Below are 24,309 nucleotides of genomic sequence, written 5' to 3' on the forward strand. Positions count from 1 at the left end.
ATATTCCCTCTTTGGTCTTTGTGTCCTTGTACAGATGGTTCCCAGTGCTTAGGATGTACTCCTCCTTTACCTCTCCCTCTTCACCTCTAGACTAGCTTCCTTTGAGGCTCATCTCCTATGTGAAGACTTTCCTGATCTCACCAGCTACAAGTGCCTTCTCCCTCCTCAAACTGTCATGTCTGCCTCTACTTTTTAACACATTTTCTTCTTTGCCTGCAGAATAGTGTAATCTCCTTGAAGGTAGGAAGCTATCATATTTTTATCTCCTTGTTTAAAATGTGAGGAAACTAAGACCCAAGAAGTAGGAAATTTGAGAGAAATAAGGGTATTTGAAGGCATCATTTATTGTTGTTATGTGAACTGGACTAGGGATTTCATTGGTTTAGGAAGCTCCCAATGAGGAAATTCCTTCTGCTGTACATCAATACCCACTCTATAACTTTTTAGCCTTAGAAAGTTGCCTGGTGGAACTAACTAGTTAAAAATTTTGTTCAAGATCACAGTCCAATATGTCTAGGGTGAATTAATTTTCTACTCACTTATTCTGGGAAAAATGGGAGCATGAAATTCTAGAAGGCAAATAGCCACTCTCATTTAATAAACACCTCAGTTGACATAAAGTTGCAATTATGTTGAAGGACAATGAAACCAAACCAAAGTAATATAAGGCACTATGATTAACATTTAAACAAAACTGCATGGTTTTGAATATTCTAATACATTGTGTTCTTGGGATTACCAAACAAAGAAATATATTTTTAAAAAAATCAAAATGAATAGGAAAAGAATTGGAGAAATATTTGCTAGAAATGAAAGGGATTGAACTGCTGATTTGCTACCTCTCCAAATAGAAAAAAATTGCAATAGAGACAGATGGTGCATCACTAATCAATAATAAAGGGCAAAACCAAACATCCACAATCCATTTGGAACCATCTGTATCAAATTTAAAGCTTTAACCAGGTACCTCCCAGGGATAACAACTCTATGGAATGTTAAAATGTCAAATGCTTTGAAGAGTAACATGAAAAATGAAAAGCAAATGTGACAATTGTGAAGATTTGTCTATTTTACGGTATAATCAGTTTGTAACACTGTTAGCTTTATTCTTGATCTAAGGAAATTTCAGTAGCAACATAATTGTCCTGAATAGTGAAAGGCAAGAAGAATAGCCAATCAGCTGTGATCTTGTAGCAAAAGTTTCTGGAGGCAGGGTGAAAGCCTCTTCTCAATATCTATATTGGTTATTGCCATGAACATATCAAAGAGATTTAGACAACATAGTCTTGAGATTACCTAAATAAGTCTCTTGTATATTTAGAGTTTGTATAGATGCCATCATTAGGTCTTTTCCTTGAATTCTGAACTATACTGGCAATGCCCAGATTAATACTAACATTAACATAGCTAATAGCTAACATTTATATGGTCCTTTAAAGTTTACAAGGATTGTTACACGTTGTCTCTTTCAGTACTCACAACAACCCTGGTAAGGCAGGTGCTATTATTGGTCTCATTTTATAGATATGGAAACTATAACTTAGAGAGGTTAAGTTGACTTGATTGGGGTCACACAAGTAGGATTTGGACTCAGGTCTTCTGAATCCAAGTCTAGGACTTTATCCACTGTGCCACCTACCTAAAGTCCTTCAACTAGCACAAAAATACCAATGCCAGTATAGTTCCTGAATTCCAGACACATCTTCCTTCATTACTTGAAGCTGGCTTCTCCTTCTACATCCTTACTTGGCCTCCTTGGGTCTTCTCTGGATATCTCATCTAGTCTAGGCAAATTATAGAAGACCCTTAAAAACTCTATTTACTTGGTTTAAATGAATCACAGAATTTAGGGGGTAGAAGGGACTTCATTGGCCACAAGGAAGATCTGTCAGAGGATCTTTCAGTGATTCTATAACTAATTCCTTCTTTTGCCATTCCTGTTAATTGCCAGACCATCTATGAATTTTCTCTGTATCCTCTCCCCACCCATACAGAGTACACAGAGACTCATATAGTTTGGGCAAAATATAAATGCTTCTGATATCATTAATTATTGGTTTTAAACATTCATCTGTGCTGTCCTATGGTAGGAAAAACTTGTGAAATTTCTCAGTAAAAGTATTAATAACTTATTTCTTCCTATTGATCATTTGATTGTCTAGATTTATAGAGAAAGCTAACTAGGGTTTTTGTGAATTTTCTTATACTAGCAAGAAGAAGGAAGAAGAAATGTGAACATTAATAGGCAGGGTTGGCTCCAGGCCACATGTTGACTTCTTGAACAAATTTGATAATCTCCTGCAGCCAAATCAAAGTAAAGCTTGACTATATCAAAACTTAGAGTTTAACATTTTAACAGATCTGATTTCTCATCCATTTGAGTAATTTTTCCATTGGTATGGATTAAAACTCATCTGTGCCTTCTCATCCGGTAAGATTCTTTGTTCATGTCCTTGACATAAAATTTCCATAGATCTACTCAGTGTATCTGATAAATGATTTCATCTAGGTCCTTTTACTAGAATAAACATTCCAAGGATAACAGAGAAATATTTGGGCTGCCTAGCTATTACTCCTCCTTCTTGTGACATGACTGATGCCCCTCCTTTTCCAAGCTTACTGTGTTTTTTTTGTTTTTTGTTTTTTTTGCATTATAATAGTTAGCATTTAAAAAGACCTTCACCACAACCCTGGCTAGTAAGTGCTATTACTATCTTCATTTTACATTTAAAATTGGGGCAGACAGAGGTTGTGACTTGCCCAGGATCACACAACTAGTAAGTATCTAAGGCTGGATTTGAATGAGGATATTCCTCATTCCAGGTCCAGCACTTTATTCACTACACCATCTAGCTGCCTCGAATACTATCTAACATATTTATAACACCTTCAAGTTTGCCAAGAGCTATGTTATCTCAACAACACTGAGGTAGGTAGACTATTTTTTTACATCTCGCTTTGCATTCAAATGATGATTAGGAGTATGCTATACCCTACTTATGCCCACTGTACATTTCTCACTGACATTTAAAAAATTTTGATTTTTCAGAGATGGCAGATTTCTATGATTCTCAACAAGACAGAATCACAGGAAATGGTGTTATTCAGTATGAAATGAGAATAAAACACATGTGGCAGACCAAAGTGTGTAAGTCCAATCCATGTTACAAAACCTTCACATAGCAGGTTTTCCATGCTTTGAATAAACATTGAAGTTATTTCCCCAGTGGCATCCAGGCTGGAGAATGAAATTCATCTGGCAGATTGCTGGCAGTGAACACAACCTTGTCCCTGACATCAGAGTGTGAGACTTATTCTATGGTCATAAAGGAATAGAGCTAAATTTCCGTTCCTTCTGACTGAGAGTCTTGTTTGTTATTGCCTGAGGATCTTGCTTGCTTTGGACTCTCACAGATTTGGATCCAAAATGTGAAGGATTTTATTTTAGCTACTTGGCCTGCTTTACCTCTACCCAGTTAGAAAACTGGGAACTTCTAAAGTTAATATACTGAGATACACAGCTGTTCATTCTACTAGCAGATTCAGGTACCATTCAAGAATATCATTGAAGCAGGAAAACATTGAATTAAGACAGACATGAATAGTAAAGCCACTATGTTTCCAAATAAACACCATCACCTTTCCATTCAGAATAGTTTGGGAAACAATGAAAGTAGCACTGGGTGGAGAGGACCAGGTATTTCTTTGTAAACGTCATGAGGGGTTGAGGTTGTCAGTATGGCCAAACTTGAAAATAGCTCCTTTCTCTTGTTGAAGTCTGCTCCCTATTCCTCATTCACCTGGACACTCCAGGTGTCCATCCATCTGGACTTTCTGCAAGATGAAACACAGCTCATTCTCCTGGTCTGGGTTGCCATTCCCCAACTTTCCACAGTCATGCTGCTCAATACTGTTGCTTTTTTTTGTGCAGATTTCCCTTCATACTTTCTATTTCCCCTCTGATTTCCAAATCACACTCTCTTTTCTTTGCTATGTATAGTAATCTGGTCCATTGTCATTGCCATTTGGGAGGAAAGAGAACAGAAATCCACGAAGTATAATGGTACAACAAGATGAGATCTAGTTTTGGAGTCAGAGCACATGGATTCAAATCCAACTTTACCTTTCACTTTGTCATTCACCCTCAGTAGGACTGATTCCTTAATAAAATGATGCAGATGGACTCCATGACCCCTCAGATCCCTTCTGGCTCTATATAGAACCTAGGAATCTATAATCTTAGCCTATGGTCTTACTGCTTAACTGAGTTAAACATTTCCACAAACTTTAAACTGGAGCAGAAGGCTGAATTTACTCTTCCTGGGCAATTCTGATTGGAATTGAAGCAGTTGGGGGTCACCAATGCTGGCCAAGTCCTCTGTAGATATAAGCACCAACTGTTCAGATATTGATACTGTCTCCTGCTGTGATCCTGGCTCTTTGAAATTCCAATGGGTTCAATAAATGCAGCAGTAAAGAGCCTAACTGCCATTTATTATTTCTGAACTAAGCTTTTTAGTTCCAATAACTGAAGAACTTAACATGAAAGACAAATGGTAGCTTAGCTTTTCATCTCATTGCAGGGTGGTATGGCCTCAAAGCTATCAAAGGTTTGTGTGGTTGGATTACCCAAGCAAATGTGTTGGCATTGAACTTGCACCCAGGGGTTACTAGCTTTGGGCTGTGGACTTCATGCCCAATGACAGAAAGCAAAGGTTAGGAGGCAAACAGCAGTAGTCACCAAGAGGGAAAAGGGGAAAAGGACAGTGATAGTCCTGAAGCTGCAAGAAAAATGAGAGGACAGAGAGGAGCCTTTAGATAACTCACTGGTGAGACAGAGAGAAGAAGGGGGCAGGGGAGAAATTTCTTTGTCCTTCTTTCCTTTTGAAACATGAATTTTAAAATGTCAAATGTAAAATTTTCAAGTTAAATAATATCATCCCAAACATATTCTTTTCAGCTATTTAGAGTTACTCAAGTTTAGCTTTAGTCATCATCATCATCCCTAGCTGTCCCCAGCCCCATGCCTTGACCTTATTATTTATTGGTGAGTCCAACTTACTTTTCAGTAGGTGGAGAGAGAGAAGAAATGAGCATGGCCCAACAGGGAAAGACCAGTAAAAAAAAAGGCCATGAAACTTTATTTGCTGTTAATAAGCCATAAGGGCTATAATCAAAATTGTACTCAGTATTATGGGCCTAGGAGTCCTTGCTGCTGGGAGTTCTTATCAACAGGGGGTCAAATTGGCTGTAAACGCAAATAATACAATTTGGATTAGCAGCTTTTGGTTGGATATGACTAATGTTTTCATCATTACCTGTCTTATGAGTAGTCCCATTTACCATAATGACATAAGGAAGGAGACAGAGGACCAAGACCTTCCTGTAGATGCTCCCTACAGGTGCTTCCTAGAGGTGCTCCCATACTTCCCAAACTTAAGGGGTCTCTCTACAATCCTTAAACTCATCACACTCTTCCTCACTGCCATGTATAGGCCACTTCAGGGATGTACATATACCAGGTCCCTTCCCCTTATCTGGTTTCCACACATTTTTGAGAGAGTGTCAATATAATCAATCAGCCATTTCTCTTATTCTGCCCCCTCAGGAATGCCCCCCCCCCCAAATCTTTTCCACACTACGTATAATACTTCTTGCACTCTCTTCTGCCTCCATGATCTGAAATGCTCTATTCTCTTAACAATATTTATAGCCTTGCCCCTCTGATCCCTGTTCTCCCCGCTTCTTTTAGAGGTAGAAAGTCAACTGTGCCTTTCTCTCTCAAGTGGGGAAACGACTAGCATATGGGATCAAAGGATTCAGAAACGGAAGAGATTGTAAAAACTATCTAGTCCATAGTTCAACTTCCACACTTAATTGGTGAGGAAAGTGAGGCTCAGAAAGATGAAGCCCATGATCACACGGGTGAAAAATGGCAAAGGAGGGAACTCATGTCCATGGTGCTGGGTTTAGAGTCAGGAAGACCACGATTCAAATCCATTCCAGACACTTATTGTGTGACTTTAGACAAGTCATTTAACTTCTCTGGGTCTCAGTTTATTCAACTGTAAAATGAGAAGGCTGACCCAATGGCCTCCAAGGATCCTTTGGTACTCTTTGAACTACCCTTCCTCCCTTGTTTGATGCTGTGCAGTGCAGTACTATGGAAAGAGCACTGTATCTACTGCTCAAGTTTTATTAGCTGACTAACCATGGATGTAATTCTAACTATGCCACAAGGCACAGAATGAGGAAGTAAGATAGCTTTTTTGAGCCTCAGTTTACATATCTGTAAAATAGGGAAAACAACACAGAAACACATACACATATATGTGTGTGTATATATTTGTGTATTATATATAGTATATATATTTTTGTGTGTATATATACATATATATACACACATATATGTATATAATCTCCCATGTGCAAAACACTGTGGTAAGTCCTAAGGTACAAAGAAAAAATGAAAGACTCCTTTCTCTCAAGCCATTTGCCTTTGACCATTTATATAAAACACAAAGATAACTAAATACAAGTTATTTACAAAGTTATTCAAAGAGAAAGAGAACTCTGATGGTGTGAGGAAATAGGAAAGGTCTGCTGTAGAAAGTGATCCCTGAGTTGTGCTACCTCCTTCATAGTTTTGTTTAAAGGAGCAAAAAAATATAATGTCTGGATAACCTTAAAGTGCCGTATAAATCTTAGTTATTATTGAAGGGGGGGGGAGGGAGGTAGAACAAGCATATAAGTACCTACTATGTCCTTTACAGATATCATTTCATTTGATCTTCACAACCTCCCTATTAGTGCTATTAGAACTCCATTTTACAGTTAAGAAAATTAAGGCAGACAGGTTAAAGTGAGTTGTCCAGGTTCACGCAGTTATTAAGTGTGTGATGCTATATTTGAACTCAGGTCTTGATTCCATGGCCACTATTTTCTGTTGGTCTGGAGGTATCTACAAGAAATAATTATTATAACTTATCTCAGTATTTCCCTATTCAGCACTCAGTTAACCTTATTTCTGTAGATCTTCGTTTGAAAGAAAGAAAACAAAACAAAACAGATACGTCATTATCAGTGGAAGCTTCATGGAGGAGGTGGTACCTGAGCTTAGCCTTGACTGAAGAGAAAGGTATTAACCAAGATGAAAAGGGGGCATGTTCTGGGAATATGGGACAGCCAGTACAAATGCATGGAGTTGAATTCATTGAATAGCTAGTGATACAGTTTGGCTAGAACCAAGAATATGTTAAGGACATAATGTGAAATAAAGCTGGAAGGATGGGTGGAAACAAGGATATGGTAAGCATTAAATGTGAACCTAAGGGATTTCTATTTTTTTTCTAGAAGCAATAGAGACCATTAAAGATTTTGAGCAGGGGAGTGATACAATCAATGATGTACGTGCTTTGACAGACCAACAGGGTGACATTGTGAAGAATGGATTAGAGAAAGGAAAGACTGCTGGCAGAGAAATCAGCTATTAGATTCTTTTAAAGGTCAGAAGTAGCTAGATGCCTCAGTGGGTAGAGCACTGGACTTAGAGTCAGGAAGATATGAGTTAAAAATCTAGACTAAGACACCTAATAGCTGTGTGACCCTGAGCAAGTCATTTAACTTGTTTGTCTCAATTTCCTCATCTATAAAATGGGGGCACTAAAAGCACCTACTTCTGAAGGTTTTCATGAGGATCAAATGAGGTAATATTTGTAAAGCACTTTGCAGACATTAAAGCACTATATAAATGCTAGCTATTATTCTTAGCACAGGTCACAGAGGTTGAGAAACTGACTTACTTTCCTCCACTTAGTGTGGAGGAAAAAGTTAAAGGATTTAACTCCTTACTGGATGTGGATGTGAGGGACAGGCAAGGCTGGAAAGATAACTGAAGTTTCAAGCCTGGTTGACCAGGAAGGTGATAATACTATAGCACATTGTCTTGAGGTAATGGCAAGGTGAAGACAAAAGGTTTTTGTTTGTTTTTCTTTGCTTTTTTGTTTTATTTTGAATTTGTTTTGTTTTATTTGAATGAGGTGTTTATAGGCAAGGGGAGGAATCAGTAGATAAAGAAAGGTTGAAAATGTAAGAGAGGAAGTAAATGGGGGGGGGGAATGGGAGGGATTGAGTCATCTCTAGGAAGAAAGGGGATCCAAGGCACAAATAGAACATATTCTAGATTTTGGAAGAGCAGGTTTCAAAGGGTTCAGAGAAAGGAAAGAAATACAATTCTTTTAGTGACATTAATCTAGGAGGGATGATAAATTTTAAGAATGAAACTGAAGGGGGGAAAAAAAGGAAACAATTTCAACGTGAAGAAAAAAAAAGAGATTTTGTCAAAAAAGATAGATATGATTATATAGAAAACCCACCAACCAGTTTAGACTTTTAAAAATTATTTTTAGAAGATGGAAGCAAGTGCAGGCAATAGAGAATAATACAATAGCATGGCATGGTCCTGTAAGAAATGTCAGGAGTGCTAAAGATCAGAATAAGCTAAAACAGCTAGAGAGGAAAGCAAAGGGCAAGATAGAGGATTTGGGGGGTTTTCTTTCTATCTCTAATAGGGAAAAAGGAGGATCAAAGAAGGAATAGTACTGTGGCTTAAGGTGGATTTGAATGATGATAACTCACAACAAAGAGAACAGGCAGAGCCTCAATTTGTGTGTGTGTGTGTGTGTGTGTGTGTGTGTGTGTGCTTACTAAGGAGAATGACATTTGGACAGGAAAGGACAGAACAAAAATAGTCAATAGAGAGGCAAGATAAATAAGGTGTTAGTAAAAAAGCACCTACCTGCCCTTGATGATTCAGAGTCATTTGGCCCAAATCAACTCTATCTTCAGGTACTGAGGGCAGTGGCAGATGTTATTGCTGGGCCACCATCAGTGATATTTGAAGGATTTCATATAACAGGAGAGGTACCATGTGATAAGAGAAGGGCAAATACCTACATTTTAATTTTAAAAGGAGATTAAAATCTACAAATTATAGGTCAGTGAACCTGACTGTAACTCCTAGGGAAAATTCTAGTTTGTGTTATTAAATTATTTCTTGGGGCGGCTAGGTGGAGCAGTGAATAGAGCACTGGACCTGGAGTCAGGGGGACCTGAGTTCAAATCTGACCTCAGACACTCAACACAAAAATTAGCCATGTGACCTTGGGCAAGTCACTTAACCCCAATTGCCCTACCAAAAAGCAAAAAATAATAATTTCTTAATGAATATATAGGAAAAGAAATAATGATCACAAAAGAGGACAGGCCATGCCAGATAAACTTTATTTTTTTTTCCTTTTGACAGGGTTACTAAACTGGCAGATCAGAAGAATACTATATAGTGTACTTAGATTTCAGCCAAGCAATTCAATAAAGTCATTGATGCTATTTGTAAGGCAAAAGGGAAGAAGTGGTTCAAGTGAAGACTGATTAAGGGGGAAGAATGGTTTAATAGGCTTCATTGCTATGCATAGAGAAATAAGGACAGAGAGTAGTATGGGTCTGTGGCCTCCTTTGCCCTATAGTCCCATGAGAAGCCCAAGCAGGGACTTGGAATCACAGAGGGGTGCACACTCTGGTCAAAGACCCAGAGCCATGTCTTTAGCTTTAGCTGGCCTTTAGACAAAGAGATGACATGGTACCAATACATCCTTGCTACTTTACCACTTGGAGGCATGTTGTCATGGAAATTATTTTTCAGAATATAACTGGATGGCCAGTGAGGTTCCTTCCAACTCAGAAATTCTGTGATTCTGTGGTTGGGAGAAAAGGAGGATTTGAGGAACCCAAAGTGTTCAAGCTAAAGATGAAGATCAAGTTTAGAAGAAATAAATCACCGAGAGAGTAGGAAGAAAAGGAGATTATGACTGGAAAGGAGAATTTCATAGTTCAAGATCTTGAAGGCAGAATGACTTCAGAAGATGAATAAAATCTAACATGTGGCTTCTTTGTGTGGCTGAGGAAGAGTGGCAATAAAGATCATAAAATTGGCAAACTCAAATGCTAAGATATTGTTCAGTTTTTTCAATCCTTTCTAACTCTTCATGACACCCTTGGGGGATTTCTTGGCAAAGACATTGGAGTGATTTTCATTTCTTTCTACAGCTCATTTTATAGATGAGGAAACTGAGGCAAACAGGATCACACAGCTATTAAGTGTCTGGGGCCAGATTTGAACTGAGGAAGATGAGGCTTCCTGACTCCAGGTCCAGTGCTCTATCTACTATGTCACCTACCCAGAATATTAGATGGACCAAAATAATGAATGTTGCAATTATCAAGGATGAAGGATGGATTTAAACTGTGATAAAATTAAAGGATGAAGACAACTGTGAACCAGTGCTGGGGTATAAGACCTCTAAGGTTCTTTCCAATCTCAGGTTCTATGACTCTGATCAAAGAATTTCCACTGGAGTAAGTATCTAGGTGGGTTTAGTGGGAGAGAGGGAGATGGGTTAGGTGACCTGATTCCATGATTTATCATTTTTCCATTCTTTATCTTTAAAAAAAAATAACAGAAATATTTTTCTCCCTTCTACCTCATTGAAGGGGAAAAAAAGAGAGAAATAACTTTCTTGTAACAAATATGCATGTCCAACCAAAACAAATTCCCTAATTAGTTATTTTTAAAAATATATTTCATTTTGTACCCTAAATATGTCACCTCTCTGTCAGGAGATGGATAGCATGTTACATCATCAGTCCTCTGGAAAATGGATAGTCATTTCATTGATCCTCATTCTTACAGCTTTCAATGTTGTTTTTGCAGTGTCATTATTGCATAATTTTTTTCTGGTTCTACTAATTTCATTATTCATTAATTTATACAAAGTCTTTGAAAATCGCTTTTATAATGGTGATTTCATCCTATAAATTGTTCTGGTTCTGCTCACTTCATTATGAATCAGTTCATATAAATCTTTCCATGGCTCTCTGCAATCACCCTCATTTCTTATAACACAAGAGTATTCTAATACATTTGTATATCACAATTTGTTCCTCAATAACAATTGTCATTCCTGTAGTTTCCAAATGTTTCACACTACAAAAAAATTTGCCATAAATATTTTTGCATATGGAGCACCTTTTTATCTTTCTTTGGTTTCTTTTGGATATATTTAGCAGCGTTACTGCTGGGTCAAAAGGTATGTACTATATAGCAACTTTTTAATTCCAAATTGATTTCCAGAATGGTTGTTCAAATTCAAAGCTCCATCAGTGGTGCATGAATGCATGTTTTTTCACAGTCCTTTCCACATTTGTCATTTTCTTTTTTAGAAAATCTTTGCCAGTTGTATGGATATGAATGGAACCTGAGTATTGCTTAATTTTCATTTCTCTATTTAATAGTAATTTGAAGCATTTTCCATATGGCTTTAGATACCCTGGGTTTTTCTCTCTCTCAAAAACTGCTTATTCATATCCTTAGATCATTTATGAATCTTTTCACAAAACAATTCTTTTTCACAAAATGCAGATGAAGAGAAGCTTGTCCCAGACAAAGACAGAGACAGGAAAGTGGCTACAATGCACAGAGCATTGTAATTAGCAATTTTAGCAGGGCCTGTAGCATGATGATTTGCATCAATTACATTGGACTTGTCATATCATGAAATGTAGTATGCATCTTGTTAATGAACAAGAAGGTTGATGTTAGAGGACAGTCTTGCCTCTCACATTATATTTCTCTATCCACCCTAATGTTTCATTTGCTACTTATTACTCATGCCTTCTGGGTAAGAAATATCAGAAGAACTAAATGATATTATTGCCAAGGTTAATCAAGTCAAATTTTTTTTCTACTCAATTTCAATGCTTAACAGAGATAGAAAGGTTATTATTGATTGGAAGACTAGTGGGAGACAGTTTAGGAGCAGAGCAGTAACATATAATTCTTGTTAGTCAGGAAGTTGGTGACTTTCAATACAAAATGTGATTTTCCATCAGAAAATGGTATTTTTTCATAAGTATTTACTCAATTTTATATTCTATAAACTATATTGAACTGCTGCTAAGCAAGAAAAATTCCCTCCCCGATTCGGATAGCATATTTTTAGTTTACATTGCATAAATCCTAGTACAACAAGATGAGACTATATCACTGTGATGTACCAGGGCCATTATCAAAAAATGGTTACATTCCCTGAGTGGGGAAAATGCTAAGTTGCCATGATAGATTGAGCAAAGTCTTCCTTTGAGTGAACAAAGCAGGAAGAATTTGAAGTGTCAGCGTTTTCCCATATCCTTTATGACACCATCATACGATATAAGCCTATAGGGGGCCTTAAAAATCATCTAGCCTAACCTCTTCATTTTACAAACAAGGAAACTGAGATACAGAGAAACCAACTACCTGAGATCTTATAGGTAGTAAGTATTGAGTTTGGGACTGAAATTCAGATCTTTTGATGTCAAATCTGGTGCTATTTCCTTTAGAACATAGCATATTACTCATTAAAAGAAACTGTGTGCCTAGGACATAAAAACCAATATCTATACAGTGCCAAAACAGCTGATTGAAAGGCAGAAAATAAAGTCAACTTTATCTTACTGTCAGCTCTTTTTTTTTTCAACTGAGAACTTGTGATTACATCAGTGTAGGGCACTCTTGATGAGGAACTATCTCTACCAATGCATATTAGCACCTCATAGTTCACAGCATGTAGTCTTAGAGACTTTCCTATTATGTTGAGAAGTCAAGTGACTTGTCCCAGGTCACACAAGCAGGATGTGTTAGAGATGAGACTTCAACATAGTTCTTCCTGATTCCAAGGTCAGCTCTCTATCCATCGTATAATGGTATATCTCCCAGTCTATGTGATGGTAGAACTTTACATATATTATCACATTGGAGCCTCCCAATGGCTTTGTGACATAGGTAGTGAGAGAAATGATTATTAATAACCAATAGTTTGGGAAGATCCAGAGTTTTCCCCTTCTCCTAAAGTCCTGATTTTGAAAAGGAAAAAGTTAAGTCTCTTGAAGGACATTATTGATAATGAGATAACTCTCTTCAATCTTGATCAGGCCCCATCCAACCTTACAAGGAATTTCATCTAAGGTAGGAAAGCCCATTGTGTTCTACTCATGTTTGGGTGGGGATAAATTCTTTGATAGATTGCCCATGGCTGGGGGAGAGGGGTAGTAGTCTACAGATAGAGATAAGATTCCTAAGGATGACAAGATATGGCCCTTAGCCCCACATTTTAATATAGCCCACCTCTCATTGTGTTAACCAATCAGAGCTGTAACTCCTCTTCCAAAAGAACATATAAGCTCTGAGCCACCCCATGATTGTCTTTGGTCTAAGAGAAATAGCCAAATGACCATCCTTTTATTAATTACATGCTGGTCCTATTAATAAAATGATTAAATTACCCAGAAAATAACAATGTGTTTCAAACTTTTTCAATCACCACAGGAGTCTAAGTACTGTAAGTTCCATTTTAGATATGAGGAAATAGATCTAGTAGGGGTGAAATGACTATCCAAGGTCCTACAGCTACTCTGTGGAAGAGTTTGAACTCAAACCTATAAATTCTGATTATGAGTCCAGTGATTTCCCCATCACACTACTCCTCAGGGATTAAAATGACTAAATTCATTGTATGACTAATTTTGTTTGTTATTTTTCTAATCTTCAGGACCACTGTTAGATCTTCAGGGCTTGGAATATTTATTATACCGCATTCAATTTTGTACCCTACACATGTGGTTGGATTAGGTTCACTCCTAAGGAGCCTGATTTCTAATGAGAGGTGGGCTAGGTTCCCTGTTTTACACTTCTTGGCTTATTAAAACTCCTACTCCCATACCAAGATGACTTTCTGTGTATCTTTGGCTATGTATATTTTAGGTTATGGCTCATGTCTAAGTTTTCCCCCAAAAGGGGAAATAAAAAAGTACACACAGAATAAGATGAATTAGGTAGCAGATGAGATATATTCCTACACACAATGGCAATACTAAACATAAAAGACAGAACAGGATTTTATATTCAATAACTTAACTTATAGCTACTATTAAAATCTGCTCAGAGGCTGATACTTAAATGTCATAAAGTAATTTTCAGGACATTAGACATTTTACATTTGTCTTTAGCTCTGCATTGTCCAAAGAATTCTAGGTAATTGCTTGCTGGAAAAAGCTACCAAGCTTGGGCTAATCCTCTTGTCAATGGCTTTTCTCTCCAAGCTGAAGTAGTTGCCAGGCATCCTTCTTGCCAGAACTCAGTTCTTTTTTTTTTAATCAATTTTTTAAAATTAATTTGTTTGTTTACTTTTAGTTTACAAGATTCAATTCCACAATTCCTTGAGTTTCACATTCTGTCCCCCTCCCTTCCCTCCTCCCCCCCATGGCAGCATACAGTCAAATATAGGATCTGTAAATACTTTCACTTAGACATTAGTCAGGTTATAAAGATGGATTGTATCAGATGGAATGAAAAATGGTAAAGAGGAAATAAAACCAAACAAGAAAAGGAAAAAGATCAGGTAGTTTGCTTCAATCTGGATACAAACTCAGTTCTTACCAGTTCTTTCTCTGGATGTAGACATCTCTCTCCATCATGAGTCTTTTGGGATTGATTTATATCACTGCATTGATGAGAAGAGTCCAGTCTATCAAAATTGGTCATCACACATACGTTGTGTAATTGTGTGCAAATTTCTCCTGGTTCTTCTCTTCTCACTTAGCATCAGTTCGTATAAGCTTCTCCAGGTAAATATGAAGTCCATCTGCTCCTTGTTTCTTATAGCACAATAGTATTCCATAACATGCATATACCACAACTTGTTCAGCCATTCCCCAATTGATGGGCACCCCCTTAATTTCCAATTCTTTGCTACCGCAAGAGCTGCTATAAATATTTTTGCACATATGGGTCTATCTCCCACTTCTATGATCTCTTTGGGATATAACCCTAGAAGTGGTAATGCTGGGTCAAAGGGTATGAAATTATTTATACCCCTTTGGGCATAATTACAGATCAGCACTCAGTTCTTACCCAATAGGGTTTTCTTATCCCTTCAATTCACAAAGGTACCACTATGCTTGAACATATTCATCTCAGTATATTCAGCTGACTAAAATCAGGAAAAAACAAACACAAAAGAGATGGCCAAACCTAGGTGCAGGCTTGCCTAAGCAAGACATAAGCTGTAGATGCCATGTACACCTAGCTACATGGAAGCTTGAGGGAAACTAGAGAAAGCCTTTCCCCAATCCCCCATCTTCACTCACTCCACACTCCAAGCAGTTTTAAAATAGTCCAGACACAACTCACACCTGAAAAGGAAGAAAAGGGTGGAGGAGCCACCAGTCTTTCATACATCTATGGTCATTATCTTATTTTTGGCTCTGTAGTCAACTAGCAAACTCGTCACCATTTCAAAGTACTAGCCCTTCAACCCAGAGTTACACATGGCTAAAAAACAGACCCCAAGGTTCCCACATGGTTGGCTGAAGTCAGAAATGGAAACTTTGGGAATACTATGCGGGATGGACCTTATAAACCAATACAACCTCTGCTACATTTGGTGCCAAAATGAAGAGCTGGCCATATCATGGTACATTTATGGCACACACAGACACGCATGACATATGTATGTATATAATATAAAAATATACGTGTTTCATGTGTTGAGAGAAAAACAGAAATGATACACATTAAAATGACGATGACTTTTGCTTCTCTATAGCTTTCAAGCTTTCATGTATTTGCAAATATTAACATATTCCATTTTATTTCTAAGGGATTTTCCTTTCTGTGACTCATCTACTGAATGGAATTAGTATTTGGATTAGCAATATCAAGATCTCTTGCAGCTTGTATATCCTATAACTACAAGATATTTTATGCATCTTAAATATTCTCTATGTGAAAACCCAAAGGAACATCTGAATCAGAACTTAACACTGGCATATCCATCATTGCTCTAAGAAAAGAAACATATCTGAGAAGCCATGAAGATTAGCAGCTTGATCTTGAACAAATCACTCACTCCTATTAAAATGAGGAAAATTGAGGTGCAGAGAAATAACTTTCTTGAGTTTATTTTGATTTTAAGTTAATGAAGATGAAACTGGGAGGCTCATGTAAGAAAGTAAAGTATTCACTAGGAAAAATAATACCTATCTCTCTTTTTCTTGGAGTCTTTTATTTGTTTGTTTTGTTTTGTTTCCTTTACAATGTCCAAGCTAAAGCTTGCTTTGGGGAAACAGGAGAAGAACAAACCTTTACTGCAGCATGTTCCATTGTGCTGACTAAGGACATTGAGACTGGAATTTAAGAGTAGTTTGTGTTCTTTCTGGGGTGAATAGACTGTGGGGCAGAGGAGCCCTATTGAGATGCTGCCTCTAAAAACTGTTGATTTTCAGCATGGTTGATAAAACAGTGAGTTTAAAAAAAGGGTCTGGTCTTCCATTTTATGATAGATATGACTAATTAACTATAAATGTCAAGTATCCACAACTTAATTAATTCCAGTTCATTTACCTACTGTAATTAGATTTTTTTCAAACAAAGCAACAGTCTGCTTTCTAAGGTCATAAAGTAACACCACAATAAAAAGCATGGATTACTGCACTTCAGATAACAGATGATCTAATGGTAGGAGTTGAGAAGGGAAAGGGGAATGAACATTGACAAACAAACAAAAAAAAAACAACCAAACAACCCAATGGTGGTCTATTTTAGAAAAGGCTTGTTATTTGTGTATTTTTAGTGAATTTTAAATGAATAGGTATCAAGAAATGTTTTATATCACACTATGCTATAGTATAAAATTTCTCCTTAGGAAGAGAGATCAGGGTGGTGACAGAGTTGGCTTCATTGTGAGCCTAAAGAAACAAGAAATGTGTCTTTGTGGGTCTCTTGGTTGTCTCACCTAACAGTACCTAGAATGATCACAAACAAAAGTCTTCTTGAAGATAAATGCATTTCACAGGTCAACATGTTTTGCAAAGTATGAAGAGAGAGATAAATATTCTGATGATCATGACAAGATTCTTGAAAACAAGTCAACATAGTCATTGATACATGGTGATTTAGCTAATAGCTATAATAACAGCTAACATTTATATAGTGCTTATTATGTTCCAGGCACTATGCAAGCACTTTAAAATTATCTTATTTGATCCTCACAACAATCAGTAGATGCTATTATTATCCCCATTTTACAGATGAGGACGCTGGGGCAAATAGAGGTTAAGTGACTTGCACAAGGTCACACAGCTATTGAATCAATGAATGTCTGAAGTGAGATTTTGAAATCAGGTCTTCCTGACTCAAGACCTAGTACTCTATCCACTATACCATCTGGGTACCCCAACTGGAGAATGGAGCAAAATGTTTTGGAAAATATGTTCAAAGGCGAAGAAACATAAAAGTCATTTGACTTGTAGACTGCTCAAAAACTTCAAGCTTGATGAATGAAGGGAGACTTAGAAGGTATAGGACATGTGAGTATCCAACAATATTACAAAAACCAAATTGACAATAAATAACTCAGTTACTAATATGACAGTTGCTTTTGATTCGGCTGACCATGAGCTACTGATGTGTTTGAACCAAGTTAGAAAGACAGGAACTTTTGTCAAAACTGTAAGTTGTCAACTTTGTCCCTCCCCTTACAGTGCTGCTAAGTTCCTCCTTGAAACATATCAAGATTTTAAGGCAATGCACATAGCTGAGACTCTGCTGGGATCTGTAATGGCAAGCAAAATAGGATTTTTGCTGTTTTTCTGGATTGTTTTAGCTAATCAAGTGCCTTTGAGTGTATCAAGAGCCTTTGATCAGAAAAGTATACATTGTATTGCTCTTAATAGGTCTAAGGGAGTTTGAAGACCTTCCCTGCCCCTTAATAGGCTGAATATAATCACATAGGAGCCTATGGTGGGAGGAGCTTGCTGAAAGGGTAGAACAGAAAGGGTGAAACAGGAAGGAGCAGAGCTGGAAGCAATCAGAACTGAGAGAGAATGTTTGCGATGTTGGCACTCTGTCTGTTGTTCTGTGTTAATTTCTCAGACAGAAGTTCTGTCTGTTGTTCTGAGTTGATTTCTCAGACAGAAAGTGAATTGTGATGATAGCCCTGGTAATGTGTGTAAATATTGTTATAGCCCTCTTAAACTTTGTTTTCCTAGAAACAGAAACTGTGAAGAGCTTGGAGTGGAGCAGTTCCCAAAAGCTGGGACATGGAACAGGAGTGGAGAGCTGCCTACATGTGAATCCAGGCAAGAATTGGGAGTAGTCATGGGGTCTGGAAGCCAGCCTCAAGTCAAGACGAAAGAGGACTTTACTTTGGATACTCTGTATTGACTGATGAGATTTGTAACTTACTGTGACCTAGGGGTGGATGATATTTGTACTTTCTGCTATCCCTTAAGGATGATTGGAAGCCAACCTCTAGTCAAAAGAAAAGAGGACTCTGTATTGACTAAGGAGATTGCAACTTTCTGCTACCCCTTAAAGATGACTCTAAGATATACTGAATGATATGTTTTGTTTAAAACTATGTGGCCTCCTTAGTAATAAGTTGTTATGTTATGTTGTTGTGAATGTCATGCTTTAGTTCCTTTTTTAAAAATTAAATTGGTTTGTTTATTTACTTTTAGTTTACAACATTGAGTTCCACAGTCCCTTGAGTTTCAAATTTTCTCCCCCCTCTTTCTTCTCCCCCCCCATCATGGTGCAATGCACTCAAATATAGGATCTACAAAGATCTTCACATTAATCATTAGTCAGTTTGTAAAAAAGGATTATAACTGATGGAATGATCAGTGGTAAAGGGGAAACAAAATAAAACAAGAAAAAGAAACACCATGCTTTAGTTTCTTGAATATTATGCTTTAGTTTATTGCTGAATAAATAGAGTCCACTATACTATGTGATTAGATCCTTAAAGTCCTCAGGAGAGCTGCTCATGATTGGCTTTACAGGGGCATGAAATAATTTGAAAGGCATTTATTCTTCATAGTTGAACTAGAAGTTGGGGACTTCCCACATTCAGAGGGGGTGGTAGTCAAAAGGGAAAAAGTTTGGGGGATAGTTTAGTGATTGTTTTAGGTATGATGAGGCTTATCAAAGAAACTGCAATGAATCACATTGCTCTGGACTATTCTTAAAAAATAGGCATAGCATCTCCCAGAAGAAAATGAAGTAGCAGCACATGATAGCTCCATCAGAAAACAGCAGCAAAAAAAAAAAAAACTGAAAACTAAAAGCCTGGCCATCAGTTTGGAATGGCTGAACAAACTGTGGCATATTAATGTAAAGGAATATTATTTCCCTTTAAGAAATAACAAAAGAGATTATTTTGGTGAATCCCCCAAAGACTTGTATGAACCAATGTAGAGTGAAGTGAGTAGAACCAGGAGAACAATTTATACACCATTAAAATTTTTATAAAGAAAAACTATTTTGAAAGAATTAAGAACTCTGATCAAAGCAATGATCAACCATGTTTCCAGAGAATCTAGAAGGAAAAATATTACTTCCTGGCAGGGAGAGGTGATAGATACAAAGTTCAGAAAAAAACATATATTTTTGGACATGGATAATGCATAGATTTCTTTTTCTTGACTAGGTTATTTGTTATAAGGATTTTCTGTTTTTAATGGTGGAAGGGAGCAGAAGTTGAGGAAAGGGAGCTAGCAATAATTATGACAAAAAAGAAAAGAGGGTAGTTAAAATATCTAAAAAAAATGGACCAAAGAGAACAAAAGTAAACACAGAGAAGTGGGACAGCTTTGAGAGCAATATAATGAATTTATTATCTACTTTTTAAAAACAGTAGATATATACACATATGTATATGTAATATAAATGTATACTTTTAAATGTAGCTACATACATGTACAATCCTTTTATTTTTTGTTCTCTACATATAGAAATGCTCGTTTATATTTTAGTTTTTGTTGAGTTTGGAATTAAAAAAAGAGTTAATGAGCATCTAGAGAAAAAAGAAGTAGGGGCAACATGACTTCATTAAGAACAGATAATGCCAGACTAAGCTTATTTCTTTTTTGAGTGATTTCATGGGCTTTTAGATCAGAGTAATGTTATATGTAGAGTTTATCAAGCCATTTAGCAAACTCTCTTGGGCTATTCTTATAGACAAAAGAGAGAGTCATGGTTTAGACAATTAGATGCATTTCAAAATGATTAAATAGCAGGACTCAAAGTTCTGCTTTGAAATGATTCATTGTCATTTGGGGGTTGGTAGGGTTATAAGCACTTATATAGCACCCACTGTGTTGCAGGCTAAGGTCAAATCCAAACTCAGATCTTCCTGACTCCAAGCCCAGCACTCTATCTGCTGTACCATCTAGTGACCACACAATTTAGCAGGAAGTCTTTAGCACTCTCGGCATTGGTTGGCTTGACTTTCTTTTATCAATGCTTTTGACTAAAGGCATAGATAATATAATTATTAAATTGGGATAACCCAAATGACAAAGATAACCGGACTATGATCTCACTCTTTCTGAATACTCTACTCACAGCTAAGATCACATTAGAGTTTTTGGTAGCTCAGTCATATTGACTCACATTTAGAATTAGTGTATTTATTTCTGTGCATCGTGTTTTAGGGAGGAAATGAACAAAAATTTTTAAAAAGACGGACAAAGATGAGAAGACACTGAATATACTTGAAATAGCTCACACCGAAACTATTCAAATAATCTACTGAAGCTGAAAAATGCAAAGTGGATAAAGGAAAACATTGACATAGACTATAGGGCCATTGCCTAAAGTTTAACTGATGTAAATCAGTCACAATAAGGAAGCTTTTGGCTTCTCCAGAAACTATGTCAGTAACAAAAACTCAATCATCTTTTCAAATGGAGGCATGGTTAGCCAAGAGCAATACCAATTTAGAATATAAACTTGTTTGTAAAACATTAAGGAGGAGAACAGTAGAAGATTACAAGTACTACTACTACTTGTAAAATATTGATTGCTGTAGAAGGGGAAAACATGAATCTGCAGAAAGTCTGGCATGAGACCTAAGCACCTCCAAAGCATTTGAAAATGAAACTGGAATGAGGACACAAACAGATCTTTCAGCATTTTTATAACAAACTCTTCTCATCGTTGATTATAATAGAACAAGCATGCTTTGACTTTAACACTTCAATTGGACTTTTAAGGAAGTAGAAATTACATTAAGGAAGATAGGAGAAGCAGCTGGACTGGAACAAGGACATGCAAAAGAAATCCATGCTAAAGGCAACAGTTTTTTAAAATGCTGAGAATTAATTTTTAAGATTTCTGGAAAAGGATGTTATTAAATAACTAGAAAAAATCACTGAGTACTCTTAATACTATCAAAAGGACAATGAAGAGGATATCTACTCACCACTTATTCTCTCATCTCATAATTTTTTTGAATGATCTGCATATGTAATAAGGATATCCTTTGTGAAAAAAGAAGAAGAAGAGTACAGGGAGGTTTCTGTAAGCGATTTTCTATGGCGGACCATATCTATGGAACCAGACAGCTAACTGAAAAATTAGAGATAATATAGGATCCTACCATGTTTATTGTTGGATGACTAACACAAAAAGGAAGTATTTGACTAAGAAAACCAAAGAGTAGCCCTAACTACTATTCTCCAGTGTAATGTCAAGCAGGTGCTGGTAAATATTTAACAACTAGTTCTTTGGGCGGAAAATGCAAGCACAGCACACTTTTAAGTTTAATCCACATTATAAACGTTTTCTTTATCATATCTTAAGTTCAGAAATCAATGAAATAAAAAATCAAGCCCTGATTTGTAGCATTTGCTGATTTCTGACGTGTAAATGTTCATATTGAAAATTTGAAAATCAGGTCTCAGAAGTCAGGATGAGCTGGCTCCAACACACTCTTGGATGTCTCTCCTGGACTTGGCAAGATAAACAAGATACTGTAATATATGCAACCACACCACTGCTAGTGCTTCCTTGTCTTAGAAATAGCTGAGTTCATGAGGAGGCAGGCATTCACCTGGCCGTTTATCATTAGAATCTTTTCCTTGTTCTACCCTCCTATTCTGGTAAAAATTAGATCACTTAACCCAGTTCCAAGAAAATTTGTCATGCATAGAGGAGTAACATTGTTGAGCACATCACAGTCATATCTATTAACTTCATAAAAGACATTATACATCATTTAGGTGTAGCTTAGAAAACAGTGTTTAATATTGAGTGCTTACTATAGATCATACTCTATAGTAGGTGATTCTTCCAAATTCCTACTGCTTTGCTACTAAATAATTCTTTCTGGTTTGCATCTAAATGATATATAACATCTTTTATGAAGGCAACAGGCATGGCTGTGACATTTTCAACTTGGTGCAGTCTGTATTCATGGCACAAGGGCTAATACATCAGAGTAAATTGGATAAGAAGTTGATAATGAAAGCAATTTTGATGAGAAATCCATCTTCTGTATTTTGGGGTAAAGACTTCTTCATAAAACCATTTATATGATACATATATAAGGAGATTTTGTCCTTGCAGGTGATTTCCAAAAGCAGGTAGCTTGTCTTATGGATCATGACTCCGCAAGGCAAATGAAGATATTTTTGTTGATAGGTGGTCTTACCTATATGATAAGTATATATTAAAATGGTTAGTTATAACTAAATACTTTTCTTCTCTTTAGGCTTTTTACCTGATAATTACAAAACCAAAAAAGAACCTTCAAATGACTGAACAGTTACCATCTTTCTTTCTTTAATTGTGAATCCCCTGAAGTGGGCACAGGGCTTTCTCATAGTAGGTGCTTTTTATAATTGTTTGTTGAATTGAATTCGCTACAACCAATGGTGAGCAGAAACCTAAGATGTACCCTATGCATTTCTGCCTTTTCAGAAGGTCTTTCCATTATTCCCTATTTTATATATGATTCTTCATCATGGTACAAGAGTGACTTTGGTTTACTTTAAATGTTGATTGTAAATTCTGACTTTTTTTTTTAACCTTGAAAAGGTTCAGGTACAGTTTTGACATTAAACTCAATCTGTTTTTTAACGACTAGCATAGGAAAGTATGGAGAGGCATATCAACACTAGACTGCTTCTTGGTGATGAAATCAGCCATTGTAATAACCCATGGAATGCAAAGAAAAACACAAAATACCTCTCACTCTTGTATATCTCCTTTCCACTTCTGTAGGAATGTTGCCAGAATGGTGGAAATGGGACAGAGAGTGCTAATAATCCCATGGTTTTTACACTGTCTGTAGCCTCTAACTTGGCTATTGATATGCTGTATGTAATAAATGAATCATGTGATTGGAAGAACTGAATTATATCAATTTTTGGATTCTTACTATAAGCAAAATCAGAAGAAAGAATGTTATGGTTGGCAATGTCCCTACAGCAGATGCTCTTTTTGACATTAGCAAGGCTTCATGGGCAAGCATAAACAGACTATGATGTCAGTGTCAGAGGGAACATCCAAATGGTTGAGATCATAGATCCATTTGAATGTTTGATTTGAGAGCCCTGCTTGAGGTTCTAGTGGTTAGTTCCAATGTCAATGATGTTGTTTCCCATTCCTATTTCCATTATCCTGTTGTCATTATAGACACAGCCTATCTTCTATTCTATGCAGTTTCTTTGTAGGACCATACTGATTTGTGCTTATCTGAGGAGATAGTTTGGGTGTGCCATAGTCAATCCATAACTAGTTCAATTGTCTGTGATGAAAATTGGCTCTCAGATCATTTCTGAGGCTGTCTCTTTTTATTAGTACAAGGAACAAACCTGTTGTAGCAACTATCACATCTTATAGGCAACAAAGAGCCATCAACTGGTGTTTTAGAAGATTAATCTGGCAACAAAATATAGAATGAGTTGACAGGGAACCTGAAATTGAGGGACCCAATTCAGAGACTATTGTAATAATCCAGGCATGAGATAATGAGGGCCTTGGCCAGAATGGTGGCAATTCAAATAGAAAGGAAGGCATGGATTTGAGAGACTTTATGAAGAAAGAATCAGAAGAATTTAGAAGAGAGGATTGAGGTTGAGAAAGATAATAGCCAAACATAATTCCAACACATTAAGTTTCCAGGATCCTCTCCTCCATTGTATTCTTGAGGGTGACTGGTAATATCCAGCCTCTATAATAGCCCCAGTTCTCTGCCTAGAGGTCAACAAGAGCTATTCCCACATGCAGATTCTTTGTGCTTAGAAATGTACCAATGGGAGGTGCATTTATGTCACTAAGGAACACTAGGGTATGATTGCCAAAGTCTGAGACCCCTGTCCTACACTTCTTGTAACTATGGCTATGAAGCCCTGCCTCTGTACAGATAG

At 36.8% G+C, this 24,309-nt stretch overlaps 1 long non-coding RNA gene across 1 annotated transcript in view; it reads right to left on the minus strand.

Moving 5' to 3' along the window:
* Positions 1-20,767: 20,767 nt before the first annotated feature.
* Positions 20,768-24,309, minus strand: part of LOC138151762 (uncharacterized) — a 78,887-nt gene continuing 75,345 nt past the window's right edge. Inside the window, exon 4 of the long non-coding RNA XR_011165909.1 lies at positions 20,768-22,589. This is a non-coding gene — a long non-coding RNA (uncharacterized lncRNA). The remainder of the gene's footprint in view (positions 22,590-24,309) is intronic.

The sequence above is a fragment of the Petaurus breviceps genome, unplaced genomic scaffold (genome assembly GCF_028583685.1).
Source record: "Petaurus breviceps papuanus isolate PSGF00001 unplaced genomic scaffold, PetGlider_PUasm1.0 90919, whole genome shotgun sequence".
In the NCBI taxonomy this organism is placed as follows: domain Eukaryota; kingdom Metazoa; phylum Chordata; class Mammalia; order Diprotodontia; family Petauridae; genus Petaurus; species Petaurus breviceps.